Raw genomic sequence first — 20,506 nt, forward strand, 5'->3', positions numbered from 1 at the left:
TTCCTTGGAATGCAGAGCATGACTTGTATATTTTTGTTTATATAATAAAATGTAAGGGGAAAAAACAAACCAAAGTTTCAGGTGTTTCAGGGATGTTCAAAGAGAATCAGAAAGCAAATAAATTACTCTGGTGATATGGAGCTCAATTATCTGTAAGTACAACCTTTGCAGCTATGGAAGATGTAAAGCAATAACTAAGCTTTCTCACAGAACAGACCCTTTCCCAAATGTTCCTTCACTAGTATATTCCTCAGACATAATGACTAAAACCCCAGTATTCACCTGGTTATTATAATGCAAGGTCCATGAACCTGTTTTCATTCCTGCTGCTCATTCTGAAAGAACAATTGTTATTTTTCAACCCTTGCTGCTATCAGTTGGGCAGTATTTCCCTAGGAAAGAACCTTTATAAACTATAACCATTTATTTTAATTTCAAAGGTGACAGCCACACCCATATTGAGCTTTTACTTAAAATCAGGTGATTTTTAGGTCTCTATCACTTCCCCTTTGACTCCTCTGCAATGTGTTAAAGATTTGAATTCCTGCTTTCCCCTCACCTCTTCCTACTTTATTTTCTTGTAATTCTGAACAAGCAGTATTTATCCTGTCCAGCAAAACAAAAATTAGAGATGTCTGCTCTCCAGCCTTTGCAATAGTAAAATGAGCAGCTGGCCTAGGTACTTGCTGCAGAACAGCAAGATTTTTCTCCTTTTTCACTATTGCTCATCCTGATGTCGGCACAGACAGTTCTGCTAATGCATTTGCTGGTGTGTGGTAGGTAGTTGCTCCAATGTTTCACTAAATATTACTGTAATAATGCTGAAAAATCCTCAGAAATAAACTGCAAGCATGTAGCTGAAACAAACTCACTAGGTAACCTGAAGGAAATGTGTTTTACAAATCTCTTCAAATTGCTTTTTCTGCATCGGATTGTTGTCATGTGTATCACTTCTGGCCATGGAGAGCAACAATCAGCCACTACAAAATACAGAGATTTTTTGTTTCTGCATTTATCTTTCTCCAAGACTTTGTCATTCACTTCCATGGCTGATATGTTATAGCTTCTGACAAAGCCAGTAGCTATTTCTGGAGTTCCTTGACTTTATGTTAAGCTAATGGCCAAGAATATCATCTTGAAACGATATTAATCTTTGTGCTAATGATATAATTTCATTACAAGCTTTTCCTCAGAGGAGACAGCTATTCTTTAAAGAGAGCTTCAGTTTCCTGAATTAGAAAAGTCTGAATAGGTTTTTCGTTATTTGATGTAACCATCTCTAAAGTTCATAACTATTTAACAAATGAAATTTTGTTTCTGAAGATGTTACTTATTCTGGGAAAGGCATTAAATGGGGGGACAGCAGTAATTTCCCCCTTAAATATTTTCCTGTGCATAAGTAGAACCAGGTCTGTACACATATATAGTTATTTTTAAAAATAAATACAGAATCCTTTATGTATTCTGGCTACTATCATCAATGAAGTGGCTATTTTTGTCCTCAGTAGCTTCACCAGTACTTTGTGATATGCAATGAAGATTATTCTTTTTCCCCATGAAGAGGTACTCTAGAAATATAATAAAAGAAAAACATACACACACAAAATGCCTAAGAACTTTTCTATTTCCTTTTATTGCGGTGTAGTTTTATCTCAGCTGCTGGTGCTGAAACCTTCTTCATATTCTGGGGGATTAAAATCAAATTGATTGAAATCATATATCTAACTGAAATGAATCTTCCATCATACAGCCAAAGATAGTAAAAACATAAATGTATCTGTCAGTGATCATACGCTCCCTAAAGACTTTTTATTATATTTTTTAATTGATTTATGCCCACCTGATGCCTTCAGTAAAAATTCTAACTATTAAAAACATATCTTTGCTATTTCTTAAAACTATATCCTTGCAACTTTTTTGGAAACTTCTTGATTTTACAAACGTTCTTCAAAATTCTCCTTGATTTATCCAAAAAGTCACACTAACTTCTCCATAGTGGTATTTCAGACATTACTCTTTGGATCACAGTGGATTCAACTACTATGCCTTAGGCTCATCCTCACATCTAAAGAACCTCATTTGTTTGTGGACACGTTTTGATCTGTGCTTCAGTATGCCTTCCTGGTCAGCTTGAAAGGTGTTTGTTCTCTGTTCTTGAAAAATGATTTGTGCTTTAGGTATTTCATATTCACCTGTTGATGAGCAAATACCAATGGTGGTTTCTATGTCCTCTCCAGATGCCTTTTTTTTTTTTTCATTATACATGGAAATTCCCGCATGTCTTTTGCAAAACAGTGTGAAGTTAATTGCTTTACAGTACAGTGCTTTACATAACTGGTGAGAGATGCTGCTACTAGACAACACTGTTGAGCCCCAGAAACCTGCCTGGACAGCTGCCAGGCAAGAAAATGAGCAAAAAAGAAAGTCCTTGTAACAAGTGATGCATCACTTGCTTTTGAGATATCATAGACCAGAATGGAACAGTTTGAAAATTGCAGAGCGTAGGAGGAAAGGTGGAGTAGGATCCATTGTCCACAGTAGACTACACAGCTCCTTTGACAAAATCGAAGAATCACAGAATCACAGAATGTCAGGGATTGGAAAGGACCACAAAAGATCATCCAGTCCACTCCCCCCACCAGAGCAGGAACACCCAGATGAGGTTACACAGGAAGGTGTCCAGGCGGGTTTTGAATGTCTGCAGAGAAGGAGATGCTACAACATCCCTAGGCAGCCTGGTCCAGCCTCTGGAACCCTCACTGAGAAGAAGTTTCTTCTCAAATTTAAGTGGAACCTCTTGTGTTCCAGCTTGAACCCATGAAATTGAGATGGGTTCTGCACAAAATCCAGGAACCTACAAAAAGCGAGGAAGGTCCTGTTCTAAAAGTGTCAAGGAATAGCACAACACTGGGATCTGCACCCACTAAATACCACCAGCACCCAGGCTCCCTGACGGTGATCTGCAAGAACTGTTCAGTCTTGCTCACTGCAGTTTTGCATTTTCATTGTAGGCGGCAAGTAAATTTAATGTCCTGAAGCTGCTGCTAATTAACTGAGGATCTGAGTGGGAGTCAGCCAGAATAACTATTTGCCTTCACTGGAGATCTCCTTTCCCTTTAGAACCGAAATGAGTGGGCTGGATGCACTCCCTCTACTCACTGGCATGACAGGCACATTCAGTTGCTGCAAACAGTGTCCACAGTTAGAGCTGGCAACAGGAACTCCCACAGATTGTGATATTCCTTGCTGCTGAAGAGAGACAGAAGAAAGACAGAAGGAAAAAAAGACAGAAGGAAAAACATAAGAGAGGAAGAAGAAAAGAAGGGAAGGGAAGGGAAGGGAAGGGAAGGGAAGGGAAGGGAAGGGAAGGGAAGGGAAGGGAAGGGAAGGGAGGGGAAGGGAAGGGAAGGGAAGGGAAGGGAAGGGAAGGGAAGGGAAGGGAAGGGAAGGGAAGGGAAGGGAAGGGAAGGGAAGGGGAGGGGGAAGAAAAAAAGAGAGCAAAAAGGTGTTAAATCAGGGGTAAAAGGGGAAAGAGCTGGAGGACATACAGGAATGGCAGAGGACAAGAAGCAGCAGCTTCGCATTGGAAATTATAAAAAGGCATGGCAACACCTTGCCAAAGTGTGTACACACTCCCTACAACCTCACAGGTGTCTATAACAAATCAGTGCTACAATCTTCCTGTGTAAATACATTAGAAGTCTAATTTAGGATAATATCAATTAAATTATTTCTTGTCCTGTATTTTTTTTTTTTTTCCTTATTTGAAGGATAAAGAATATATTTTTATTCATTCAGCTTTGTGTTCATCAAATATTCCACAGATACGTCCTTACCTGGCAGGAACCTTAAGAAATGTGCAAGACATTAATACAAGTTAGGTGCTATTTTATATTTTTTCAAAGAGCCTCAAAGAGAATGAAATGTTATCACAGGTTATCATGGGAAAGTTGAACCTATTAACTGCATGTTGATATAAGTGCTGATGTAAACTACTTGTTCCACCAACTGTTTTTTTTTGCACAACCATAAGCTGATATGCTGTACAGCTCTGCAACATGCTCTTGTATAAATAAGAATGTGCTAGCCACATATTTTGAGCAACAGAGAGAAAAAAGGGATGGGTTCTCACATGTTTGATGAATAAACAGTGAAGTGTATGTACATATATGCATATCTGAAGTAATATGTAAATAAATGTACCCATACACAATGGAAGTATTTATTCTTTGCCTTTCATTTAGGTTTAATATTTCAAAATGAACCCTTCCTCCCCCAGTAAGAAAGCAATACTGTATCTTGTGCTGGGTTGATAGTTCATACCTTTTGTTAATTATCTCATACTAAATTATCATTTACTCCCTCAACATTATTCAAGAAAACTATTCATGTTATACTAATACAAAAGGCATTTATAGACATTGTGATTGGTCTGAAAGCAGTACATTAAGAAGAAAATAGATGAAGAAAAGGCTACATATCCAGGAAATTAAACACACAGAATAACTGAGTCAGTTGCTGTCAAATGGGTTTAAGAAAAAGCCAGAAGGAAAGGCTAATCTAATGGTTAAGAACTGATCTGTGATTTTATTTCTACCTCTGCCAAAGGTGTCCTCCCTGCCCTTATTTGGCCACAAACAATTTAATTTATCTGTCTTCGGACTGTAAAATGGGGATGATGTTCTATCTCTTCTGATTTTCAGTTCCTTGGTGTTATAGCTTGTTTTAACCTGTTTTTGCTTGAGGCTTTTAGGTGAAATTAAAGCAAACAATCCTGCCCATGTGATCTACACTTGTGAGACAAGTCTGCTGTGTTGGGATCCCAGTTTGGTTCTGTCTTCTCCCCTGCCCTCACTGGACATTGGACTTACAGGGGAATACTGGAGACAGTGTCCAAGTCCCATAGTCATTACACAAGGAGGAGAGAAAGGATCTCATCCTGGCCCTTGATAGGACATTACTGAGAAATATGGGTAATAAGAAAAGTGTTCTCTCAACACAAGGTTTTCAAAGTCCGTATGGTGTCTCTTAATTGTGTAACTTCTGAATGATGTACTTTTCCAGGGAGAGGGGGAAGGGTTATATCTCTATAGGTCAGTAGTAATTCAAGTACTTGACTATTTCACTTGACATTAAAGACACTTAGTATTTCTACTTAATAAACATCTGGTCCGGATTACAAAACCGTTACAAGTAGTTATATTTGTCAAAAGCCAATATGTTTCCAAGACAAATCCTGAATGAAACTACACTTTCTAACAGGTTTATTTATTTGGTCAAAATTTGAACCCTGTAAGTAGACATCCAGCTTGCGTGTCTTTCTATTGTGTTTCTGTATACCATATTTAAGATACATAACCATGCATGTAACAGGCATAATACGCTGAGGCTTTTTCTTACTGTCATTCTCCTTGTGCTTTTTCTTCTGATGTATGACATACGCACATTTATATCCTGATTTAAAACATAACTTGTCCTTCTATTTTGTGACACTTGAAATAAAACGGGGGTAGAGAGAGGGCCAATTCTGTAAAAGTTACCTCTTATCTACCTTACTTCTCATTTACCTATAATTATCCTAAAACAATGAGTGAAGAGGGCTGTGAGAAGGATCACATATTGTCTTAAAACATTGCCCTACAAGAAGTTCTGAAAATAAACAAGTTCATTCCCATGTAGGAAAGTCTAATGTACAGCTTTAATTACAATTCACAGGAATTCTTAGACTGGTTTCCTAAGGAAACCAGACCCATGCTGTTTCCCCATCAGTCCCTGACAACTTCTGATCCCACTGTCAAATTTCTGCCAAATGCGGTCAGGGTAAAAGCCTACCAATGTACTATATTTCTACAGATCTTGCAAAAATAAACTGCTGTGGAGAGGAGACTCAAATTTACACTTTCTCTGTGGAATGTCTTGGTTGTACCTCAGGTTTTTTCTACCCTGCATAGAGCCCATCTGAGAGGAAGAAAATAAGACCCCCCCACTTCCAGAAAAATGTTAATCAGACACACAGTAAAACCAAACCAGAGGGAACTGGGTCTTGCAAAACATCACTGCCCACGGAGCTGTTTAAAACAATGTCAGTCTTTCAGAGTCAACCTTGCCAGGACAAAAAAGTGATGTATTTCAGAGGCTGAATGCATCCAGAAGATACAGCATTCATTATGAAGTAGCACAAGCCATTAGTGGAACTAACTGAATAATGTGTTCAAATGAGACAGGCTACTTCACATTGCACTATTTTACTTTATCATTCCAAACACAAAGCTAGAAAATACTGTGGTAAATTAATCTGCTGTTGTAGTGCCAAAAGCTGTTCTCACTCAGCAAGGCACAGCTTAAGACATAAACATTTTTTCCTCTTCTTCCACTGAAGAGGACAATGGGGATCAGAGGTGTTTATGGACAGGCCTAATTCTTTAGTAAAGGTAGAGTGTTATGACAGAGGCACACCAAAACTAGACCAGACAGGTGACAAACTCAAAGCCAACCTTATTCTAACCTAAATAGCTCAGCAGGAAACCAAACTAGAAAAAGGGTTGATCAAAATCACTCAGCACTCTGACAACATTATAATCACAGGTTTAGGACACTAGTTGGGAACTAAATACTACGCAGTCAACACACAGGACAAATAGAATTCCCAAAGCTCCAGAATGATGGTGAAATTGTGCATTGACTCACAAAGGAAGGCTCTCAAGCGTAACTCGATATAATCATTCCCAACAGGATGAGTGTACTCAAGGACTGTCCAGAAGACACAATCTCTCACCAAAAGGGTGAGGGCATTAGACCTTGAAGAGTTTCCTTAGGTGGCATCCTGGCCCAAGAGGAGCATCCCAAACTGCAGAACTGCTGCTCTGAGGAGACCAACTCAAAATGCCGTCTCCAGCGGGACTCCATTTATAACCTTTGGTTGAAATCTGATCTGTGGTCACATGTGGTCAGTGGTCTGGAAGCTTCTCTCAACTGAGATGCCTCATTTGCCAAAGTCCCTGTGTGCCAACCAGGGGGCGTTGTTTTCACTGTCCACAAAACAGAGGAGGGCATACCTGCCACCACTGTTAATCCTGTCTTCAAACCAAAAAGAATATTTACTCATTGTTGTTCTTTACATTTCAGACCATCTGTGAACTGGAAAACCTGAAGGGAGATACAGTCACAAGGGTAATCTGTGGAAAGCCTCGTGCATGATTGCTCTGATGAAGCAGGTTTCACTGGGCAGCCTGAGGAAACAAAGACAGACTCATTTCTAAAGAGTTTGGAGGCCCTTAGAAATATTTTCACCTCTCTGCACTCACTTGCTTGGGTGAAGAACCTGTCACTTCATAGAGATGCATCAAAGCCCCTCAGATCCCTAGCTCCACAGCACCAGCATTGTACACTGCTTGTGTATGAACCCATATGGGCTGCCAAGTGCAATCAACTGTCCGTCCTGTGTTGTGACTAGTTTTTATCTCATTTCCACTGCCACCTCTCCTCACAACATTACATGGAACAGCTGGGAGCTGCAGTGTGGTCCTTCCCTTTTCTGATCAAGGGAACAAAAGTTTTGTCCCAGCCTACTATTTAGTATGGTAAGGAGGATTAAAACTGGAACACAGTAATGTTAAATTAATCAAAACAAATGGATCTGTCCTCCCTGTGATGTGGACAATATTTTAAAAGGAGGCAGGAGGACCTCAAAAATTACAAAGGACTGATCAAATCACATTGATTTAATCCCTTTTGGAAGTTTAACTTGCTAGCATCTGATCCTGTCTTGCTGATGCAGTACAGTTCACAAGGCAAGGTTCACACTGGCTGTTCTCATAGCTTGGTTTTGAATTTTCTTGCCTTCCTCCTGTCTGTTGATCCATTTCTCTGACTCAAGGCTGTTTCATGGAATAGCTTTGAATGTGAGACACTCTTAGATAATTTTCACATGTTTAAAAGCCACAAGTTTCAGTTTTCACTATATGGAATTTGATTAGTGCCATAGTCCTGATAAAATCTCTTTTTTTTCTTTTTTTTTTCTTTTTTTTTTTTAAACCCAAAACAAATATTTCTCCTTGTCCTCCCCACATCTGTTTTAGAGAAAGTTATACACTATAGATTGTCAGAGTAGAGAGCTGGAATTCATCCTACAGGGTTCTGGACTGCAATAAACCACCTATTTGTCTGGCAGAGTGTCCATTTTTTTCCTCCTTAGTCTTTTGGGCCTAAGTCCAGGCAGAAGCAATGTCTCCTGCTCCTGACAGGAAGACATAGCTGTGAGCTACCTGTTAAGAAAACATCTGTCTCTATGTTCTCATCACCTCTGTATCAGGTGTGTTATACTGCCCTTCTTGTTTTATGAAACACTTGTTTCCTGCTGTCTCACTCAAAATAATCTTTGGTGTTGACAAGATTCCTTTTTGTTCAGTTCTCTCATATTTCCTGGTTGTTAGGAGTTTTTCTGAGGGTAGATTTTTCCCCTAGAAGTGACTGGGAAATTTTTTCTACCCTTAGTGTGCTATGGTTCTTTCCAATATTGCATTCCAGAAATATATAGTCAAACAGTCATGGAAGATAAAGTATGCTAATGCATCACATTACTATGCAAAGTAAAGCCATGTTGTTGTTAAAGTCATTGCACTCGAAGGGAGATGCCAAGAGGGAATTCTGTAAAAAAGACACATATATTCCTCTTGGTTCTTTGGAAACTTCCAGCCTTCCCCTTCAACTTTGCTTTTGGTGGTAGCTCTTGTGCAGAAACAAAGTCTTCAGAACTGAATTGGTGAAAGAACCTTCCTATAAATAACTTCTGAGCAAAGGAGGCCAAGAAAACTCTGCTAATGACAAAAAAAAAGAAGTACCCCTGACATGTTGGGCAAATAGGATTGAAATGAACTCAAAATGTAGAGCCATCTAAGACCAAAGAACATTAGACATGATCAAGTGGGATGCTTTATAATCAAAAGTGTCAAAAGCAACACTCAGATCAAGCAACATTAAAACACTCCAACATCCCGAGTCAGAGTGCATTAATAAATCATTACAAAAATGTAGGCGAGAACACTTTCTGTGCTGAGAGTGAACAAAAAGCCAAGCTGGAATTTATCAGAAATGCCCTTTTCCAGTAAGCAGTGAATGACTTCACCAGGCAGATGTCTTCTGCCTTCTAGACTTAAGGTTATAGGCATCTCTGTCCTCTGTTCAAAACTGATGAATTCTTCCAGGGGATATTGAAATCAAAGTTTCCCACTGCCATTGTATGCAGATGAAAACTAGCTGGGAAATCCAGTTTAATTGCTAAATGAATTCAAACTTCAGATGTACTGTGATTCTGAGAAGCTGACCTTAATATCTTTTTCAGTGAAAAGTATAAGTATGAACTAGATTGAGATTACTGAATGTTTCCCCTTGACTTATTTCTGTTATTACAGTAAGCTGGAGTTTTTATAGCCTATTAAGTGGCAGCAGATACTGCAGAAACACATGCAGACATATGCAGACATATCCAGACATATACACAGATTTTAAGAGAGAGAGAGAGAGAAAAGACGACTTTCAATTCTTTATTAGCTTTGAATTCTATTTAAAGGTAATTTTATACCATATGCATAAACAATATTTAACAATAACAAAATAAGAAATAGTATTGTCCATTCACCAGCAGTAGCACTAAACTTGAAGAAAGTGTTTAAAATATCCAAGTGGGATAAGGTCAATAGGCCAAGCCACAAATTGCAGATTTCTGACACATTTTCAGTATGTTTTATAAGGTGGCCTTTGTGCAGTTTGATAACAATGTGCTCATTATCAGGAAGAGATAAGCAGCATTTGCCTGGTGAAGGTTGAAATGTTGAGTTTCAGAAAACTTCTCCTGTGTTATTTTATCTTTTGCATTTCTCTACATACCTGGAAAGACTACTACCAATGCGTAACATTTTTGAAAGATAAGAACAATAGCAAAGTCAAGCACTGCTTTGCCAAGAAGTAAATCACTGTTGAAAAATGATACAGCTGTAGGGTACTCCTTAAAGTGTGAAGAATCAACCTATATGGTTGTCAAAAAATGTTTTCGTTCACCATTGGAGTTGATATAGGCCAACAGGCTAAAAGTATCTATAGTCTGGCTATTGTTGAAGAGCTGACAACTCAAGCCGGGGAAATGTAGGGAAACTTTTGTTATTCACCTGGTCTCTGCAAAAGGAAAACTTATCTGAAAAAGTGTTTCCTTGTGCCTTTGCTTATGTATTAGTGTCATTATATGAAAATATTCCCAGGAGGTGTTTAGAAGGTGTTTAGACGAGGTTCATGTGCACATGGTTTAGTGCCAGAGTTAGGTTAGGTTATGGTTGGACTCTATGATCCTGAGGGTCTCTTCCAACTGAAATAATTCTATGATTCTGTGATGAATATAAATCCTAAGACATTCCTGTGAAGTAATTAAGTATGTGTGACAAGAGTGAGAAATCACGAATTGTTTTGGTTTTTTTGGCGTGCAAACGCCTGACCACTGCTAGTGTTTTGTATTCAGAGAGAAATGAGTAAATTGCAGTCGCTTCTCCTCATCCACTTGGGAGGTACCATTTCTGCTGAAGAACCATCGGGACAATTATTTCTTCACTTTTTGGTCTACCTCCAGGTAAGCTACCTCTCGTGGTATGGATAGTCTACACAGACTCACCTCACAGAATATACTAGATCTTAAATCTACTCTGGTGAGATCTCTAGTACCCATATATTCAGATCTACTCACATTTTAAAGCAAGATCTGATAAAGATTTTTATTTCACCAGACTCTAGTCAGGTTAACTTTGGGGGAAAGCTTTTTCACAATGCACTACAGTCAATACAGAAATTGTGTGCCATTTGTTTTATGTTCCTTTAAAAATGGGAAGATATGTATCTGTAAGTCATTAGCCTTGGTGTGGGAAAGCCAGGGTGAAATTGTTTTGCCTTCGATACTCAGGAGAGCTGATAATTTCCTGCAATAGGCAGCAAGGCCTAGTTCTCAAAGAACTCGAAGACAAGATCATCAAAACTGCTCAGCATAGTCCTGTTTTCTCTCACTAATGCGAGCACGGCTACAACAGCTTCAATTTGAAAAATCAGACCAATTTGTCCACAACTGCGGACAAACATGCTTAAATTTATGCATGCTTAAGAACATGATTAAATTTATACTTAAATTTGTAATTATTCTGCCAAAGATAAAGTTCTACAGGTGTTTTTATTATACTGTTGTGCTTTGTTGAATCAGCTTCTAAGGACCAATTTATGAGAGATGTTAATTAGTCATTTCTGGTAACTAGTGATTGTAAGATATCACCTGTCAATAGTAGTAGGAGATATTCAGTATGTTTGTAGCCTGTTATTTTCAACACCTTTAGAAGATTCTTTTAAGAAGTAATAGCAATAGCTGTAGTGGTAGCAATAGCAATAGTAATAATAATGGATATTTTAACCTTACATTTGCATTTTGAGGCATGATGTTTAATATAAGTCACGGTGAGACTAAAAGGGAAACACTCCACACAGTTAATTCCAGAAGAATCACTTCCTACTAGGTGTGCCAGCCTTTACCGCATTTATTAAATCCATTGCTAATTCTAAAAGATTACATAAATTGGACTTTCCTTAATTTGCCATTGCAAAATAATCTCCCTAGGAACCTTTTGTCCAACAGAAGATTTAAAATTCCATTAATAGCAATGGCATCACTGTAGCTAAAAGAAGGTAAGTTTGTCTGATATTTTGTCTAAAATAGTCAGGGTAATTGATGATGAGAGGGAGAGAAAGGGGGAGAGACAGAGAGAGAACACCCATTATCTCAGTGATTGATATAGGCCTTTTTCTAATTACATCAGCCCTTTCCATTGGAGACATGTCATTGTACTTATAGATCTGCAGCTACAGGTTTAAGAGTATTTGACAAATAACCATAATTTAAAATACAATTATTAAAAAAGATAAGATGGATGCTGTACAACTTTTTCTGCACATGTAGGACAGCAAAGGAAGAACAGAAACTTTTCCACAGTTATGAAAATTACTGGATTGTATTTGGAGATCTATTTCATGTACATTAAGAAGGGGGAGCTAGTATTTTAAAATGGAAAGGATTTCTCCAGAACTATGTGAGGTGAGTACAGGGAACGCAAATAATAAGAACATAAAGATAAAATCTGTGTAACCTCTTTGTCTTTATTACAGGTTATTGCAAGGCAAGGCATGGTTCCTAGGTATATGGGTTCATGGCTATAATCCCATAGAGTGCAAAACTATAGCAAGCTAAACCATGACTGATGTAATGAATGAAAAAATCTAACTTTGCAAAGGGTAGAGGCTGATATCCAGAAATGTTATGATCTCTTACATTTCAGATCTCTGCATTTAGAATCTCTGAAATGAAGGATCTCTCAAAAACTTGGATATTAAGTTAGTCAGAGAACTCTCTTCGTTTCCAACAAAAACAGTTGTCTTCCCTTGAACTGTTCATAACTATTATTTCAATAAAAAAGAAAAAAAAGTTAAATGATTTTACATGTTGATAAACATCTGTAACTCTGGTTCTAGCAAATGAAAAATCTATGAAGTGAGTACTAGATGACACAAATGAGAACATAGCCTGCAAGAGAGTAACATCTATTACTGGCACGTTCTTGGCTCTCAGCTGAAGCTTGGGCCTCACTCTTCTCATTAGGTGTGAATCAGTTTAGGGGAGAAGTTTCCAAGGAACTATCAATCAATCCCAAACATAAAAGACTGGAATGGCTGGAGCTGCTCAACTTAAGGGAGAGAAGACTAGAAGGAGACTATGTAAATGGATTGAAAATGTCTGTTGTGACAAAAAAAGAAAAATCCTGATTTCTGTGTCTATTATGAAGATAAAAAGAAGTAGTGAGGTTAAACTGAAGAAGGGATGATTCAGGGACATGCATCAAGAAAGCTTTTAAGAGGAAGTATAAAATCCATGGGAATGTTATGGTGTTCTCCTTAGACATCTTGAAGAACAAGTTAGACAACATCTATCAGGAATAACATTTGTACAGTTCAACCTGCCCTGGGAAACAAGGAGGAACTTGACAAACTATTGAGCTCCTTTCCTAGCCTGATTTTTATGACTAAAATTGGTAAAAAGTATACTTCCTAGAATAAGAGTATTTAAGGTTAAAATTCATAAGCTAAAAGTGAGATGATTGTGGTTATTATTTAATTTCATTGACAATACCCTTCAGAGTTTTCATAGAAATTTCAAGTTATTTTGCTCTTATAGGTTATGTTTAAAGTTGATAAAAACATCAAACAGTAGATAAGGTCATTTGTTTGTTGTGAATTTCCTGTTACAAATGAATATGTTATCCTTAAATCCAAATTCTTTGCTTTTCAAGTGCTAACACCAATAGAAATGTTATTTAAAACATATTATTCTTTTTTTCTTTGTTTGGGAAAAAAATGAAAACAGAACCACAACAACTCTCTCTTCCACTTAATCTCTTTTCCCATATTATCTTGTCCTTAAGTACCATGTAGGTATTTATTATAGATTGGTTAATTTTGGTTTTGTGTATCTGTTCATTGCTGTGGAGAAACAGAAAAATATAAATTAAGATCCTGAACACTCTTCCAAAAATCTTTATCTAAGAAGAACTTCCTCTTGAAAATGTTTCCCAGGTCTAATAGTTATTATTCCTATATAAAGGGCATTCAAACATTCTGGTGTGTTGTGAACATTGTAAAAGTTCTTATAAAAAATACACAGTTCAAAGTGACCTTCTAAAGTAGAAGGAATAAATTTATATTGGCCATGCTGTGGTTTTAATTTATCAGTATATCTAACAGAGAATATGGTAGAGAATTCAGGACAAAATGTATTAATTTGGCCTTCATCTTTAGCTACAATTTAAAAGTGGACTGTGCCAACTCTTTAGAGTTAAATAGAGGTTAAATCTAGCGCCTTTTTAAGACAGCTGGGGAGAGCTAAGCCTTGTGCAGGATGCTGGCAAAGGCCTTCTGGTGTCACAGCTGAAGACCAAAAAGATACTCTAGGGTTCTTAAAATGTGAAGGGCACCTGAATTTCTCAGTCCGCCTTTGGGCACCTGTGTTTATTTGCAATTCTTTCTGTGCTATGTACATCCACAACACAAAGCAGTCATGGAAGCTTGGTCAGCTTGGTCTTTTTCTTGGATCACTGAACACAAAGAGGATCAAATAAAGCAAACTAACCAGAGCTCACAGACTGATATTGTACAGCTAACTTTTCAGTTAAAGCTTGGCAGTGTCTTAATTTGAAAACATGGACAGATCTCTACATCTCAGGGTTGAAATTATTTCTTTTTGCAATTAATCATTAGGAACAGGATGAACTTCAAATTCCACCACTGATTTTAGATGAATGGTGAGATTAGATCAGCACAGAAAAGAAAGAATACAAAATGTTCCTCCTTGGTAAGAAAGGCAGGCAACAGAAGATACAAACCTTCCATAGAGAAGTTGCCCACAAAATAACCTGCCCAATTCTGCTGTTGGCAGATGTGATAATGAACTCCTCCCACTACAATGGGTCAAATAAAAACTTGCTGCTAGTTGGTCTATTAGATATTTTTTAATCTGCTTAAATTTCTCAGTCAACACACAGAATGGTCATTAACATGTTCTTCTGTAGCCTTCTGCAGGCAAGTGAGCTATCTGAAGAGCTAAATTGTAGTGAAGGGAAACTTTCTTGCCTTTCCCTTCAAAGAGAAAAAACAAAAAGGTAATGGACAAACTGGATGTTTAGGAAGAAAACAAGGAATTTAAAACAGTACCATATATGGTGATGTGTAGAATGCAAATAAAAGAAAGAATGAAATTGAAGACAGGGTCATCATAATTTGAATCTGCCTGCTTGAAGTCAGAGGACGTATGACACATTCTGTCTGCAAAAGAGATGGATTTTTAGAAAGCACAGCTTTCCCATGATGTCCATTAATTTCCTAGTATTTTTTTTAAATGTAGGATTAAATGTTCAGAAAGAGGATAAATGAAGACTTAGAAGCATTGGTAAAGAGGATAAACTAAAACTATCATCTTACTAATGAGAAAGCAGAATTATTTAATTCAGGATGAACAGAAGCAGGGGGAAAGATTTAAAAAAAAAAAAAAAAAAAAAGTCTGTTCTATGCATTTGTTTTCAAAGAAAATTATGTAAACGTAATTATTGAAGCATTTAAAGCTGCCCAAGAAGAGAGATCTAAGGAGGATATTTTCAGAAGGAGCTGAACTGTCCTTCCTCTATTTAACTCTCATCTCAATTCATGTCTTGCCAGGGTCAAATGGTTACAAACATAAACGTGAATTTGAGAGAACATGTTATAAAGTAGTGAAACAGAAGGACTGAAATGAATATGCTCTTTTTATTGGTCAAGGATGTTCATACAGCGACTCTCTGCTTCTGAAAATATGGACTCTCCAGCTGGTTCATATAATATTGCTTATGAACCATTTCTGGCCTGTCATGACTCAGAAAGATGATGTCCTAAACATGTATCAGTGCTTTCTAAGTAGGATCAGGGCTGGCTCTCTTCACTCACATGGAAGTATGGACTTGTGTGTGAAATTATAATGCTTGCAAATATGAGTCAGGCTTGTGGCAATTCCTAGCATTTTAGAGCATCTTTTTAATCCCTTTAAAAAGCTTTCACATTCTATCTTCCTCTATTAGACATATGCCACATTTCATCCAGCTTCAAAGAGGATTATGAATACATAAATCAATCCAAAGAATGCTATCCCAAACAGGGAGCTCTGACTTTTTTATACTACCTGTATGCACTTTGTCACACTGGGATTCTTGGACTGCCATTCACTATTAGAAAGTAATATAATTTCTCCCAGTTACTCTTTTACTGGAGATATTACCAACCTGGACTCAAGACTGACCCTGAAATAGGCTAAGCAAACAACCAACCAACCAAACTAAACAAACAAAACCCCTTAACCTGGTTTATTTTTACCTGTTTCAGTGTTCTGTAGAATACAATAAATATGTGAAAACAAACATGAAACTATATGCAGCATATTTCATTGCAGTAATTCAGAGCAATATAGATACGAGGAGGTCTCAAGAGTTAACATCCACTCCACTTTTGTCATTGTGTTACTCAATGGTGCACAGACAGCAGAGGGTGGTTCATATATAAATATTAGCATATTTGTACATGTGGAAAGAAAAAAAAAACAAACAAAACAAAACCAAAACCAAGCAGTAGCAGCTCAGACCCCTTTTTCTTTTTTGATGGCTAAAAACTTCTTTGAATAACATTCCTGTGAATGCACAGTGCACAAAATGGTCCACAGATTTTAATTCTGTAACTGATAAAGATTTTTTTTTTTTTTTTTTTAATTGGGAAGAAAAGGAAAAAAAAAAAAAGAAGAAGAAGAAAAAAAGTTTGAGAAATTATGATCTAGCTTGGAGCATCAACATAATAAAAGGAAATTGAAATAGACTCAGGGACCATGGACTCAGGTTGTCCAAAGGGCTACCAACTATCACCCTTAGGGAACAGCATCATTCTTTGGTGTATCAAAACTATTGTTTTCTTCTGGCCAGTCTGCTTTAAGAGAAGAATCAGTATGCAAAGCATTCTTGTTCTATAATGTTCCTTGACAAACAAAAGCTCCAAAATTCTCTAAACTACTTTTCTTTGTTGCCTGTGCACTTCTTTTGCTTTGGCCAGTAACTTCTTGCTATGGACAAGAGGTCAATTAGCTTTTAAAAATTATTTTCATTTGGTTCCTTCTAAAAATAAGATCTTTTCTTGGTGACAGTGAGGTGAAGTAGAAGTCATATGTCCACATATTCCCCAAAAGTTTAGTACTTAAGGACTGAAATAAGTATTAGCATTTAAGGGAAAAGGACACCTTTCCAGCAGAGGACCTTAGGTGTGATTATTAAGCCCACCTTCCAAAAAAAGTCTCTTTGCCTGAATGGAGATTTCAGTGTCAACTCTTTTTCTAAAAGGGGCAAATTTTACTCTCTATACTTGAAATTGGATATTTCAAAGATTAAGTGATTAAACAAGGAAATCATTGGCAAAGGTGAAAGGAAAATGAAAAACTGTGTTTCAAATGAGTATGGAATATTGACCTCTAATTAAAAAATATCATGTTGGAGTCCTCATGCTTTTATCATGCATATCTATCTGTAACTGAGAAGACATTTAAATGCACCAAGTTGATTTGGAGCAAGAGGCTCTATTTATTTAGGATATACCTGTGCTTAATTGGCAAACAAATTATCATCTGAAAACAAATCATTAGAGCCATTTTGTACTAAACTGCATCACTTTCTCACTTGAACCTTTTCAATAAAATTGAAAAACAGAACCTCATTACACTGTAACAGACAATACTTTTCAAATTGATAACTTCTGTGCAAATCACTGTCTTATTTTTATGTATCTTGTTAATGTTCCAAAATTCAAAAGTTTGAATACCTAGAAATTTTGCTTCTGTTGCTCTTTAAAATCCATTGCATAACCGAAAAAGAAAATATCAGGAATGCATCTTGGCAAGATGGTGCTACTTGTCCTCATTTCTTTCTTTTTAATGACTATCATGTGAAAGACAGGAATGACAACACAGAATAAAGAGCTTCTTTTTTATTTACTGAATAAAAACAACAGTTTAACTTCAAAAGCGTCTTTGAAAAGGCTAAAATATTCATTGCCGAGAGGATTTGGATATGGATTCTGATCTTATTTTTCCAGAGTAACTAGGTGTAAGTCCAGCAGCTTCAGTGTAGAGTGAGTTATATCAGAATATATAAATATATCCCCAACTCTGCATCAAAGTGATCTATCATTGACATACAAACCAGCCATAGGGATTTCTTAGTAGCCTCTCTTGAGCTCATTTTCAAGAAAAACAGTTCCAATAGAAGCTGTTTTTAAATACTTGAAACAAACTTTCCTTCTGAGGTGAAAAGCATATGGTAAAATATTCACAACCAAAAGTGTATGTTTGTGTGCAGTTGGGTAAGACTAATTAAATATGAATATATAAATGTGTATGTGTGTGTGTATATATATATCTCCTTTAATCATTATTATAACTGCTCAGACTTTCTTAACAGAGGACTGAGACCAAAATAGACAATGAGATCCACAATATCATGTCAATTCTGGCTTCTGTCTAGAAAAGTCCATCAAATTTCAAGTGAGTAGAACTGAACAGGATACGGAAACATAAACTGACAAAATGCATTGATCTACTCACCTCTGAAGAAACCAGTACCCTTTTCAGTACCTCCATGACTTGTTTAAAACCATTAACCTGTACCAGTATTTCCTTTCACATCTCTAGCTTTGGTGATCCAGAGGGTGGGGAAATTTTCAAGAGCTTTCTGCACTCCCACATCTCTGTTTTTCCACTCATCCCTCATTTTTTTAATTAAAAAACTCAGGGAAGATTAGAGGAACCTCTAGCCCCAGACATAAAAGTTTAGACCAGGAAAAAATAAAAAGACCTCTTCAAAATACTTATTGCGTGACTAAGATGAGTCAATGGTTTATCAGCTCTACAAGAATGTAGAATCATAGAATCATTTTAGTTGAAAGAAACCCTCAGGATCATTGAGTCCAACCATAACTCTAGCACTAAACCATGTTCTTAAGAATCTCATCTAAAAGCCTTTTAAACACCTCCAGGAATGGTGACTCCACCACTGCCCTGGGCAGCCTGTTCCAATGCCTGACAACCCTTTCCATGAATAAATTTTTCCTAATATCCAATCTAAACCTCCCCTGGCGCAACTTGAGGCCATTTCCTCTTGTCCTATCATTTGCTACTTGGGAGAAAAGACTTCTGAATGTGTAATTAAGTTCATTATTAATTGTAGGACAGTGATTTCTTCTTTTTTATTTTAAGGTGTACCTTAACCAGTAAAGATGTTAACCTGATAAGGCCTGATGTAGTGAAGAAGTTTTAAGTATTTCTCTTTAAAGTTCACAAGCACCATCTAAATCTGAATTCAATTCAAATTCTATAATTTCATTATGTTTCTGTCTAACAAGGCAACTGTTATGATCTGTAACAGCAGTGGTAACTGTAACTAATATTCCTAATCTGATAAACAGTATTGTTTGGATAGATAAGTTAGTTGGAGACATTTATTTGATTAAGTTAGAAAAGGAACTGGATGAAGGCCTCTACATGTTTCTTGACAGTGAGAGGAAAGCTACACTAGAACGGTCCAATAAAAGCAAATGCTTGAATTCTTATTAGCTTTTGAAGCAGTAATGCAAGAATATTCAACTTGTTCCCCATGCTGGACACGTCCAGTCACAATGGCTCCACCGGCCCCAGCACAGGACACAGCTGAGCCCCTCAGCCAAGGTGGAAGCACTGTGGGGGGAAACAGGTTTCCGAAAGTGCCCAAGGCTGCCCAGGCAGAGGAGAAGGAAGCCAAGGAGGGAGCAGCAGCAGATGGAGGAGGAGGAGGAGGGCAGGAGGTGCTGCAGGCCCAGAGCAGGATTCCCCTGGGATAGACTGACAGCAACCCCCATCCCCAGTTTTCTGGATTTTCTTGGATTCTTTCTGATTCATACATATTTAGGTGAGGGGAAATTACAGTAATTTATGCAGTAATAGAGAGGTTTATTCATAGGTGCTCTCCAGTCCTACTGTTTAGCAGTTGACACAGATGCGTGCCTCACTGATGGGGACAGTTCAGTTTCATGGAAGCAATTAGTCATATTCCTTGACCCCAATTACGCCTACAATCATGATCATATTCATGCAATATTCAGATTAGACAAAGGATACGAGACCTGATTCTCTGCTAAGTTACTCTGTTTTACGTTCAATAAAAGTCTTCTAATTAACACTTGTCTCAGTGAAAGGAAAATGAAGTCCATACTTATGCATCTACCTAGATCAGTTTAGATTTGCTTAGATTAGAGGAAATTGTCTAATACATATGCAAGAGCTATGAGTAGAGGGCCATAGTAATACTAACATATTACTGCTAATAAATCCTCTTCTATACTTAAACAAATTAAACTCTCATCAGCTTGTACATAATAGTTCCATTGTCATTGACTTAAAAATAAAATGACCTGATAGCAAGGAGACATTTTCACTATTGCCATTATCTACTGTTGAAAAATGTGAATTACTTGCAGGCAGTAGAGGGTTCCACTTGCAATTAAATTACCACTAGTGGACATTTCACCCACATTCAGGGAGATCACTGGAGAGAGAAAAAAGACAGGTTCTAATTTATCACAAGTTACTGGTTCTTTGTGAATGAGACATGTTTAAGCTATTCTTGTCCATTATCTGAAACCCACAGAAGCCTGAAAATTATCCGATCATCTAACTGAATGATTTATGACTCCCTTTTGGTCCTATGCAAGGATTTGCCCCCAACAATTAATCTTCCTGGATATAATTGTAGTTAAAATTAAATCTACATGACTCCACAATTCATTGGGATGAACTTGCTATGGACATTTGTAACAGCTTCAGGTAATATACCCATTAACAATG

The sequence above is a fragment of the Nesoenas mayeri genome (genome assembly GCF_963082525.1).
Source record: "Nesoenas mayeri genome assembly, chromosome: 2".
NCBI lineage: Eukaryota > Metazoa > Chordata > Aves > Columbiformes > Columbidae > Nesoenas > Nesoenas mayeri.